Source organism: Copadichromis virginalis, linkage group LG7, assembly GCF_057382275.1.
Source record: "Copadichromis virginalis isolate Kocher_CV1m ecotype Utaka linkage group LG7, C_Virginalis_male_GT1.1, whole genome shotgun sequence".
NCBI classification, from domain to species: Eukaryota; Metazoa; Chordata; class Actinopteri; order Cichliformes; family Cichlidae; genus Copadichromis; species Copadichromis virginalis.
The window spans coordinates 65915321-65928433 of NC_140624.1; the positions used below are offsets into that span (position 1 = coordinate 65915321).

Here is a 13113-nt window from a genome sequence, read left to right on the forward strand (position 1 = left end):
CAATGAGGGGCTTCCCGTCTGATCTGCTGCAGCGCACAGGCACCACATCACCAATCCATGTGTGCGGTATATTGGCAGGCGGTGAAAAATGGTCCTCTGAGAGTCTGCAACCTGAAAACCTGGCAGGGGTTTTTTAATCGTGCTCACCATAAGGTGCAAGTTTGCTGAAAAATATGTGGTACCCAGTCACACCTGCCTTCAGACACTCACACACTCGAAACTTCTGCGCCTATATATAAATAAGAGGCTCTCAGCTTGGATGTTCAAGCTAAAAGACTGCCAGTAAAACATATCTCCATTCTCCTCTGTCCCGTTCAGAAATAAAAGCGCTCGCAGTCCTTTTGTCCGAGTCATGTGTGTCTTTGTGCATCTGTGTGTGTGTTCGATTGCTGTGCTAAAGGCGCAACAATAGATAATGCTTTTAGCGCAACCTAGAATACCATAGGTTAGCTGAACAGAGCAGTGGAAAAGCTACAACGTAAGTGGCAAAAATATGTTGATTCTAAACTTATTCCAAAAAACAAAAATACCCTGAATCCTAATTAAGAATGTCTTTCTTAATTATGTGCTGCAGCCCACTCAGGCACAGGGAGAGCATGCAAGCACCACACATAAAGGCCCAGTGGATCTGAACCCAGCCACTTCCTACTGTGCAGCAACGCTAACCACTGCATCCAAAACGCTCTCTCTTATTTAGACAAATTATGATTCATTGCTGTGTTTAATAAACACACAAAAGCTAAATGAAGAAACCTGCTATACTGCAAAAACAGCAGTCTCCAATGGAGCTGCTAATGTAAAGACGTTGATCCTCTCACCTTATTTTTGCACCTTATGATCAAATCATCAACATATATTGTATTTTAAAATACAATATACTGTGCTACCAGTGCCAGTAAGGTCTGCTGTAATAAAGAGTGAGCCATGGCAGCCACGTTTCACACCACGATTCCATCCTCATGGTTTGAAATTAAGAGCATAAGCCCACAGGTATCACACGTCCTACAAGGATCTCAGTGGCTAATTCAAAAGACAGCAGGCCTCCACTTGACTGTCAACAACAAGCCTCTAATCTCTGCTGCAGACCACTCACTGCTGCACACGGACAGATAAAGATTCCAGTTTTAAAATGAGATTTGGAAAGCGAAGGAAAGTGTACAAGCTACAGTCGAGGCTTCCTTTGTGTGTTTACTTTGGCTGCTTGCTGGATCTGCCACCGGTGGCTGTGGGGATACGCTGTATTCAGGCTCATATGAGAGTAGCAGGTAGAGGCAGGGGAACCGACAGACGTATGAGAACTGTGAAGTCTCAGCCCAACACATTAAAAACAAAAAGGAAGGACGTCTAAAAATCACGTTTACATCTCAATTTTGATTATAATTGTGCAGGGTGCATTCAGCTCATGGAGACGTAATGTGCAGCATCTTTTGACCTGGCAAGATGAAAAAATTGGACTTGCGTGGAAAAAAAAGCAATTGCATCATCGCTAAAAATAAAGCAGCAAATCTGGCAGCCCAAAATGACCTGAATGAAAAACTCTAAAGCAAAAGCTAGTCGGGATAAATCTAGTATGGGAACAGATTAATGAGCAATGGAAGGAGGATGGAGATGTTCGACTTTTACCTCTTGTGCCACTGCAAGGTTTAATTTTAGTACATTTTTACTCTGAGCAAGAGAGAAACACTTGGCAGCACTTTATAAAATGTTGCACGTTTTAAATAAATAGAATTTCAATGTGTTCTATTTGAAATTACAATGTAATTATTTTTACATTAAAAATAGTTAAAGGTAGATAAAGTAGAATAAGGAGGTAACAAGTCAGGTTATTACAGTATGTACAATGTGTACTTGTGTAGTGTTTAAATTCTGAAAGGTTGCTGCTTCAAAACTTTTTGCACGTTTGGGCTCAAGTGAAGCTTTCGAACGTGTAACAAGCTGCTGCTGGTTCAGAGATACACTCACAAGGCATCTCTTCTTGATTCCCCCATAAAGATGACATTTGATACCCTTAATGATGAGTTTATATATTAATAAAAACGTGGTTTGGCGAGCACTAGAGCAGTTTCTGGATCGGCAGAGACCCCCTCTCTAACTTCTGATGCAAAGCCAGTGATTTTGCTCTATAAGCAGACCTGAAGCCATCCAGTTTAGAAAAGAGCTTCATGGGTTACTTCACAGAGTAAAGAGTGAACAGAGCCTGACAACCAGCTGCAGCAGATGATCAGCTCAAGTCTTAGCTTCTGTAATGACAAACATCCATCTCAGTCATGTTTTTCACCGAGATGACCTCTGACCTCCTTGAGGCAATTTAGAGCAGGTGGATTGTTCCATTCACTGTGAGAACCAAATATTATGCCACCATCTATTAACGAGTATTTATGATCTCTCTGTACCTGCCTGCAGGGAGAGAAACTGGATCCTGCACTATCAGGTATCTCTGAACTCCCATGACAGACCCCCGCACCTCCCTCTGCTATTGACCAGCCGGGTCCGCTCAATCACCTGCTTTGCCTGTCAGGAACAGATAGCCCAGACTGATGGACACCCAGGGCCATGACTAGTTGAACTACTTCCCTTCACATTTTCTGCCAGTAACAGAAAGGCCACTGGAAGAGGGGGGAGTCCTAGTTAGCTTTTTCGGGGGATTTTTGAACACGCAGCAAATTGGGCCATCAAACTGAGCGCAGATCACGCCTCCGGCCTCGTTCTGAGATGTTAATCATCAAAGCTCTCAGCATCCACTGAATTTAATAAAGACATCAGGACATTTGTTTGAAAGATTACACATCTAAAACCACAATTAGAAAAGAATAACAATAACAGGCACTCACCAAAGAGGGTTATGACTCACAGTTTTCATTTCTAAATATCAAACAGAAGGTGATGATTTAAGCAATAAAACTGGCAAACGCGGAGATGTTGTGCAAGCCAGACTGAAGATGTTAGTCTCGAGATTGTGTTTAAAGATGCAGGCATATTGTGAAGACTTCTGCTGCGCTGGCAACCACGGGCCCCATTAAATGTGTGACAGAACTGAAAGCAGACATGGTGTTTTGACTAAAGGCACAGGATTACTCTAATTCTGAGATAACCGGGGAACTACAAAAAGAGGCGGGCTATGAGAACAGATCTAAATGCAAAGAGATGCAAAGAGAGGGCTTAAACTGCTTTCTGTGTACCTATATTTACATCCACATGAATGCAGAAGCATACATTATACAGCACTCTCATATTGTCAGAAAATTCAAAGAACATTTTCCAGACTTACCTGGCTATGTAGGTCATTTCCCCCCTAACCCTAATAACTGCTTGTGCTCCGCTTGGCAGCAAGAACTGTAATCAAGTGTTTGCAATAATTGGAAATGAATCTTTCATGTGCTGTGGAGGATTTTTGTCCTAGTCTTCTTTGCACGAAAAGCCACATTGGAGAGTTTTCTACCATGGATGGTGCCTTTAAGGTCATGCCAAAGCATCTCAATCTGATTTGAGTCCAGACTTTGACTTGGCCACTCCAAATGCAAAACATATACTTAAAAAAATGACAAAAAAAGGGCAAAAAAAAGCAGGAAGGCGGAAAAAATGCTTTTTCACAGCACTGCATGTAGAACCTCAAACATGTGCAGGTCTACAGGAAGAAGAGCAAAAACAACAATCTGTACAGTTAGAAGAAACTGTACAGATTAAACACAGAGTGCGCAATATAAAGCATCACTGCTGGAGTCAGTGTAGAAATGTGTATGTGTGTGTGCATCTAGCTATAGCACAACATCATGCTGTGTCAATGTTTGAATGTGACTTCCGGCAAAGTACTTTTGAGTAAGACTAAAAAAACGAATCCTAAAGTCTGGACGCAAAGAGAAAAGGCATCTGTTTCAGTTAACAGACCTATAAGTATCACCACGCCATCATCACGATACAGGAGGATCTAACCACATCCATCCTTAACGTAGACCTCGACAGGTCTCCACTTAAAATCAGCAGTTTACCTGAACATGCCACAGCCAGCCAGGACATTCATACCTGGGATCTGCTCCCTGTCAGCACAGCTAGCTGTTAAGAAGCTTTACTTGTTGCATTGATATAAAGTTAACAAATGCAACATTTAGGCGCCCTGTTTTACGACTATATATTCCTATTTTAAGCCTTTAAGAACAATGAAGAGGCTTTAAAATTGCCTGAGGCCAACAAATGTTAGAAAAGAACGAGAAATAAAATTGTTCCCAAGAATCTATACTTCTTGTGGGTATTCCTAAAGGAAAGACAAGGCTGTAGATGTCTGAGAGGGATCGTTGAAGATCATTGATGCTTTTTTTCCCAGGAAATTGATTGCTTCTTTTTTTCTGAAGCAGGTTAGGTCTGCAGCATAAGTTACCATGGTGATGTGCCCTGGTAAGAAGTGAACAACATTTGTAAGCATGAAAACCCAGGGTTAAACCTGCCTCATAGCACAGGCAGTACAGTAGAGTGACAGAAAAACAGATGGATGAATAAACAGCTACTGTAACCAAATGATTTTCTCACACAGCATCTGTTTCTTTACATTTCATTTTTCCAGCAGCTGCAAAGCACAAGTCCTGATACCCAGCAGTCATAAAGATTTGGGACACAGCACATCCTCACATCTGTGATGCAAGCAGTGTTTAAAATACATTTTAATGGGCTATATTTCTGTAAACATGAGGTCTTGGTGATTCCTGTGACACCACATGTGTTTATTGAAAGGGAGTGATGCAGTGTGGCAAGTCCTTAAAGGGATCTTTCCAAATTTGGATAAAAAGATGATGTCACAGATCAGGGTCATTATCTTGATTTAGGAAGTAAAAATAAGCACCCCTCAGCTTCTGAACTTTCAAATTGGGCCCTTTTTAAAAATGATCTTAAAGCTTTAATGAGGAGATACAGAAAACGGGCAAATTAGATGGAAAATGAGTCCTAATGGGGAAAAAAAGGTTTCAGACTTTGATGTCTTCTACAGGGCTGCTGTCACATTGGATGGTGTTTATGCTGCAAGGAGAGCAAAATCAAAAAGACAGTAGAGCTGACTGCCGGTTGCTTTACTTTGGATGTGCATATGTGTGGAGGCTCCACTCCCTTTCACCACATCAGCAATGCCAATAAAAAACTGAGAGGAGAGGAGAAGAGTGGAAAGACCAAGCTATAGAAAAAAGATGCGAGAGACGAGGATGAAAGGAAATATGATGAGATAAGGCAAGACTAGAATAAATGTCGAGCGGGAGAAAAAGAGAAGAGGTGGCAAGAAAAGTTGCAGGACAGCAAAGGAAGAGAAGAAATGGAGAGAAAAAGAAACAATGTGGGGGTAAGCTAAGAAAAGAGGAGAAGGAAAGAAGGGCAGGGAGGAAAGTAAAATAACAGGAGAGAACCAAAAGGGGGAGATTAGAGCCAAATGGGGGTACAAGAGGGCATGATATTGATTTAACAAAAAGAAGGAAACAAAAGATAAAAGTAGGCGATAAAGCAATACTGCAGAGGAAGTGAAAGATTAAGAAAAAAGAAGGAAGGTGGGAAAGAGAAGAGGAAAGGAAACAACATGAGATAAATGAAAGAAACACATGTGAGACAAAAAAAGGAGAGGAGAAAGTGAAGGAAGGAAAGGAGAGAACAAAAAGGGTGTAGGCAAGGACAAGTAAGGCAAAAGAAGTAAATGAAGGAGGAAACAAAAGACACTAAGAGATGATAAAACAGTGAGAGATGAAAGGAAGAAATGAATAGGAAAGGATGTAGTGGAAAAGAGTGGGAAGAAAAAAGAAAGACCAGATTACAAGAAAGAGGGAGAAGGGGAGGCGCAAAAAGGGGAGGACAGAGGACGTACAAGAAAAGGATAAGATGGATGAGGAAGGAGGAAAGGAGAGGTAAAAAAGAAATAAAAAGAAGATAAGAGAGACCTGATGAGGAAGAGGAAATTAAATGTCTGACAACTTAAGACATCACAGATGGAAAAGACAAGACGAAGAAATATTAAAAGAGGGAGGGAAAAAATCCATGATGAGAAGAGTGTTGAAGAAAAGAAGAGGAAAGGAGGATGAAACAAAAGACTGAAGATAAAACAAGCTATCAGACTGATGAGGGCATAAAGAGGAAAAAAGAAAGAAGGAGAAGGAAGAAGCAGGGGCAGGAAACTGAGGGAAGGAGGTGAAAAAGAAGAACCCATAAAAGGAAATGAGGAGAGGAGAGGAGACCGGTCAGGCCACACCTAAACATATACTCTGGAATGAAAAGACACACACACACACACACACACACACACACACACACACACACACACACACACACACACACACACACACACACACACACACACACACACACACACCTCACTAACAGAGAGTCTGGTGCACTTTCTGCCACACTGTGATGCTGTATCAGCTATCAGAAGACACAGCAGCAGGCCTGCCCACTAAAATACCAGTCCTCCCAGTAAGATGCCTGCTGGTGTAAACCACTCAAACCACAAAGCCACTGCATCAGGCGGCAGCTTTATGAAAAAGCACAGTCAGCCAGTGAAGTGAACACCACGTTTAAGTCCAGCTGAAAACATCAGAGTTACCGTTCCTGTCGTGTAGCTCACTGAAACAGCGAGTACGAGGGGGAGACTTTCCATTCACTTGCACCGCATCTCATCCCAGACATCCAGGCAAGGAAAACAATGTGCATGTGTGAGAGAGCCACACATGCACACACACACACGCACAAACGCACACGGAGAGAGTGAGACAGAGAACGAGAGCATGTCTGACCATTGGTTCATGCAAATGTGAGTCAAATGTTTTACCCCGGGCAGGCACACAGACTAAGATTTAGGCGCGGCTGGAACACACACACACACACACACACACACACACACACACACACACACACACACACACACACACACACACACACGTGCTGCTGTTACAAAAGGATCACTCGCGATTTACCAACATCTCTACCCCGGTATAAAAGTATTAGTCCCTGCTACTACTGCTGCTGCTGCTGAGGAAAGAGCCGACTTACTTGTTGGAAATCGCTCCCACATGGGCTTCTCCTCCTTCTCTGTCTTCCTGCACTGAGCGCTAATGAACGCTCTTCAAGGCGGTGAAATCCAGCGTCCCCGGACCAGCTGCTGGCCGCGGAACAACCGACCTAGAGCCGAGCGAGCGAACGAGCGAGCGGGCGGGCGTCTGGCTGCCTGACTGAGCGGCCGGGAGAGTTGTCTTTTCAGCACCACACCACTTTGAACAGCTCCCGCTGACGTCACTGCCTGGTTACGACGCCACGCCCACTTCCCTAGCGACTGAAAGACAGAGAGAGAGAGAGAGAGAGAGAGAGAGAGAGAGTGGGTATAGGTGTTTGATTTATTGATCAATTAACATCTATTAAAGTACAGTGAAGTTGGGTTTTGGGTTACTCCAAAAAATGTATTTTTAAAATAGAGACTTTACCTTATAAAGTAAGGTAAAGTTGTTTTATTGTTTGTTTTATTACAGGAGCAAATCACAGTCAAGGTGACGTTGGACAGTTTCTGAAGTAAAATCTATGTGAGAATTCTGCAATAGCAAAGATGGGGTACAACCGCAATATTCAGATATGTTTATATCATATTTTAGCATAAAGTCAGCAATTTTTGAAAGATTTCATTTGTTGAATTTATGCATGTGTATTTTTGCATATGTAGTCTGCACTGGTAAAAGGACTTTGTGCCTCAAACCTGATTACTGCCAGACATGCTGAGTACAAGAAATCACTTAAATACAACCTGTCGACTAAGTGAAGCAAAAAAAATCTCAAAAAGCAACAGCTCATGCCACGATCTAAGGAAATACCTGAAAAGTCAATGACATCTATCTGGAAAGGGGTACAACACTATTTCTAAGGCTTTAGGAGTTCAAAAGCCTTAAATAGGAGCCGTTATCCACAAATGGAGAAAGCTTGGAACAGTGGTGAATCTTTCCAGTCTACCAACATTCCTCAAAAAGCACACAGACGACTAATCCAGGAGGTCTCAAAAGAAGCCAGTGTCATATTTAGGAATGTAACAAAAATGAGAACCCAAATGCAGAACAACACTGGAGAGCAGACGGGCTTAAAAACTGTATGACACAACAAGGAGCACAAAGGTAAACTAAGGCCACTTATACACACAATAATGAGTGAGTGAGAAGGACAACTAAAAGAAAGAATGCATCACTAAACAGAAACTAGGTGGCAAAACTAATAAACTCAAATACAGGATTACTAAAAATAATAACCCCAAGATAAAAATAAACCCTGGAAACTTTGAGTTCATGATTCAACAATTAGTCAGAGACGGGGCTAAAATAGCTTTAAATGGAGAGTTCAGGGAGAAAACCATTGTTGACAAAAATAACTCCGTGTCTCGTCTCACGTTTTCACAAAACATCTTCGTAATCCACAACTCTTTTGAGAAGATATTTTTTTTGGATGTCAAGACAAAGGTTGCACTTTTTGGAAGGTCTGATTCCTTCCACCGTAAAACTAACACAACATTTCATTACGAGAACATCAGACCAGCAGTCAAATATGATGGTGGTAGTGTGATGGTCTGGGGCTGCGTTGCTGCTTCAGGACTGGGATGATTGGCCTCAATTGGTGGAACCATTAATTTTGTTTAGGAGAATGTATGGACATCAGCTCAAGCCCTGGTGCTTAAACACACTTGGGTTATGCATCAAGAAAATGACCAGAGACACACCAGTAAGTCCATCTCTGAGTCTAAACCGATTGTCGTTCTTGCAAGTAGAGTATAGCTCGACCAGTTATTAGGATCAGGGAGCGCACAGGTAGGTGTGGATAGTTTTTTTCCCCTAATAAATGAAATATCAATTTGAAATGCATTATTGTATCTTTGTGTAATATTAAAAGACTGTTACTCTGAGTAAAGATGCCTTTCTTAGCACGAAATCATGGCTGGAGGCAGTACATGCACGTCTACAGCTCTGGATTGGTTGTATCCAAAGCACAAACCTGTGCTTCAGAGACATGATTTGGACATGCAGCCTTAAAATTATATATTTATAACACAAGTCAAAAAGACTGCTTGACATCTCTCACATTTATGCATTTGGCCCTCTGTAAGTACACCGCATAGACACTTTGCATCGCCACAGGGTTTCAACTTCACTGGCACTTTAAAACATCAAGAAAGTTTGTGGAAAAGACAAAAATTGATCCAAAATCTGATGCAAATACATGCTCGAGCAAGCTGAAAACACACTTTTCCACAGTTTTTGGAAAACACTGGCATTTGTGCAAGAAATGCAGAGCTGAACATTCCCAAATTTTTGGTCTTCTAACGCAGCACACCACAGGCTTCATACACCTGCAGTAATTTATTATCACTCTAAGTCTATCAGCACTGACAGTTGGCACATTAAAGTTTCTCCAGATGTTCCAGATGAGGTTCAAATGTAGCCGACCGAGTGAACACCAGTGAGCAACACAACTGTTTGCATTTGGTCACAGGAAACCTTCATCCCAGTCTCAAGACAGTCTTTGTTCACTGACCTCTGTATTCTTCCTTTCTTTGGTTTTACTAAAAACCAAGCAATTACTTTTAAACACGGACATAAATTTTTTATTCTTGATTAACAGGGTCATATATACAGGGAGTGCAGAATTATTAGGCAAGTTGTATTTTTGAGGAATAATTTTATTATTGAACATCAACCATGTTCTCAATGAACCCAAAAAAACTCATTAATATCAAAGCTGAATGTTTTTGGAAGTAGTTTTTAGTTTGTTTTTAGTTTTAGCTATTTTAGGGGGGTATCTGTGTGTGCAGGTGACTATTACTGTGCATAATTATTAGGCAACTTAACAAAAAACAAATATATACCCATTTCAATTATTTATTTTTACCAGTGAAACCAATATAACATCTCCACATTCACAAATATACATTTCTGACTTTCAAAAAAAAACCAAAAACAAATCAGCGACCAACATAGCCACCTTTCTTTGCAAGGACACTCAAAAGCCTGCCATCCATGGATTCTGTCAGTGTTCTGATCTGTTCACCATCAACATTGCGTGCAGCAGCAACCACAGCCTCCCAGACACTGTTCAGAGAGGTGTACTGTTTTCCCTCCTTGTAAATCTCACATTTGATGATGGACCACAGGTTCTCAATGGGGTTCAGATCAGGTGAACAAGGAGGCCATGTCATTAGTTTTTCTTCTTTTATACCCTTTCTTGCCAGCCACGCTGTGGAGTACTTGGACGCGTGTGATGGAGCATTGTCCTGCATGAAAATCATGTTTTTCTTGAAGGATGCAGACTTCTTCCTGTACCACTGCTTGAAGAAGGTGTCTTCCAGAAACTGGCAGTAGGACTGGGAGTTGAGCTTGACTCCATCCTCAACCCGAAAAGGCCCCACAAGCTCATCTTTGATGATACCAGCCCAAACCAGTACTCCACCTCCACCTTGCTGGCGTCTGAGTGGGACTGGAGCTCTCTGCCCTTTACCAATCCAGCCACGGGCCCATCCATCTGGCCCATCAAGACTCACTCTCATTTCATCAGTCCATAAAACCTTAGAAAAACCAGTCTTGAGATATTTCTTGGCCCAGTCTTGACGTTTCAGCTTGTGTGTCTTGTTCAGTGGTGGTCGTCTTTCAGCCTTTCTTACCTTGGCCATGTCTCTGAGTATTGCACACCTTGTGCTTTTGGGCACTCCAGTGATGTTGCAGCTCTGAAATATGGCCAAACTGGTGGCAAGTGGCATCTTGGCAGCTGCACGCTTGACTTTTCTCAGTTCATGGGCAGTTATTTTGCGCCTTGGTTTTTCCACACGCTTCTTGCGACCCTGTTGACTATTTTGAATGAAACACTTGATTGTTCGATGATCACGCTTCGGAAGCTTTGCAATTTTGAGACTGCTGCATCCCTCTGCAAGATATCTCACTATTTTTGACTTTTCTGAGCCTGTCAAGTCCTTCTTTTGACCCATTTTGCCAAAGGAAAGGACGTTGCCTAATAATTATGCACACCTGATATAGGGTGTTGATGTCATTAGACCACACCCCTTCTCATTACAGAGATGCACATCACCTAATATGCTTAATTGGTAGTAGGCTTTCGAGCCTGTACAGCTTGGAGTAAGACAACATGCATGAAGAGGATGATGTGGACAAAATACTCATTTGCCTAATAATTCTGCACTCCCTGTATGTGAGTAGTGTTACCACATTTATACTTCATTAATGACAAATTCACTGTTTATAAATACACTATTTCACCAAGAACAAGCAAGTTATTTAGGAACTGTTCATCATCATCATCCAAGAGCTACTTACAGAAGCATATTACATGAGATATTTCACATCAAAATGCAAAACTTTATCAAATATTCTGGGTTTTTTTTTTTATATTAAATGGTATTTTCCTATTTTAGTCAGATACATGTACAGAAACAAAATCCTCACCATGAGCTTATACATTAAATAAAAACACAGATATCAAAAATGGAGAAGCATTTCTCAGACAGAATCGTGCACTTCTGTAAAAATATCTTTGTGGAGATAGTTCACGTTTATCTGTTAGAAAAACAGCAGCAATGAGAACTGACTAATCAAAAAAAAAAAACACTCAAAACTTTCATAGAAAGTGCCTGATGGTGGGGTTTTTGTGCTACAACATCAATTATGTGTTGTCTTTCATTTTGTTGTTGTTCTTCTTTGATTCACTGAACTGAATTCTGTTTTTCTCATCTCGTTCATTTTATGCCAAAAAAAGAAACCTACGAAACAAGCTGTGAGATGCAGGTGAGGATAACAGGGAAGGAGGGAAAAGCCCAAAAACAGATCTTTGTGTTGTGTTGTTTTCCACTCCAGTGGCTGTAGGAATGAGTGTGTGAGCCTCCTACACACTGTCATGTTTATCTCCAAATGAGATGCAGTTGCCGCCAGTAAAATCACTGGCCATCAGACAGCGTTAGATACTCCCACAGGTGCCTTCATTTCCCCTTACTGAAAGTTGTCACATGTTTAAAATGTCATGAATGACATTTTTTAAGGACAGAAAGACAGCATCAGGGGAAAACAAAACAAAACAAAGACATTAGTTGTTTAAAACCCTCTAGATTTCTGGACTTCCTTTTCTCAAGGCCAGACTAACTGCTATAGATAACAAATGTTAGCTTCCAGGTTTAACACATAAAATACAACAAAAAAAAATTCAGCAGTTTTATTGTGTGCCAGGGAAAGGCTGAGTGTAGAGTCGCTGCTACTCCAATGAAAAGAGCCAGCTGAGGTGGTTCGGCATTTATTAAGGAAGCGTCCTGCAAGCTACTGAGGTAATGTGTTTCTGGTACGTCCACCTCAGAGCAGACATCCTTGGAGAGATTGAGGCTCTTGGCTGCCTTCAGCATTCCCACAGAAGAGCTGGGGAGAAGGAGGTATAGTAACGGTTGGACTGATACCTCACAGCCTTTGCTCAGATGAGGAGCCGGGGTGGATGGATAAATGGAATTTTATTGTGCTGATATGTTTTATATGAATCTTAAAAAAACAGTTTGACCCCTCTTTGTGGAAAAGTGCATTATGAATAAAGATTTGAACAAAGAGCTGACCCAAATTCTTTTGACACATTTGTTGACACCATGATCAGGACAGATCAGTTTTGAAAGAAGGCCACTGACTCCTTTCATTCACTTTGATTTTATATACTGTAGCTTACCACTTACTGTACTGGAAACATGATAAAAATGACCATATCTACTTTGTTTTCATGCTTACATCATTGCAAATTGGCACTGGAGCCAGTGACTGGTGAAGTCACTGAGTCATTTAACCTGGGAATGAACAATGACTGTACCCTTTCCCACTACTGAGGCAAAAGCCTAGCGATGTTAGCATGTGCTGGTGGCCTTTTTTTGTTGAGTATCAAAGGGGCTTAAGAGACCCTCCACAACAGCAAGCGTACCTGCACAGGGAGTAAAGCGGCGTATAGGCCATATTGGAATTGGGCCTGAGTGTGTTGTGGTACTCGGCTCTTTGAGTGTCCTCAGTCCACCACCAGGCTCATCTTATTTGCACATTCATATATAACCAGGATCCACCACAAGCATGCTAACTAGATTAGCATGCACTTGTGGGT

The 13113-nt window shown here is 41.5% G+C and overlaps 1 protein-coding gene across 1 annotated transcript in view; it reads right to left on the reverse strand.

Moving 5' to 3' along the window:
- Positions 1-7207, reverse strand: part of smpd3 (sphingomyelin phosphodiesterase 3) — a 90990-nt gene extending 83783 nt beyond the window's left edge. Inside the window, exon 1 of the mRNA XM_085464812.1 lies at positions 7012-7207. The gene's annotated coding sequence lies outside the window, so the exon portion shown is untranslated. The remainder of the gene's footprint in view (positions 1-7011) is intronic.
- Between the last annotated feature and the right edge of the window lie 5906 nt (positions 7208-13113).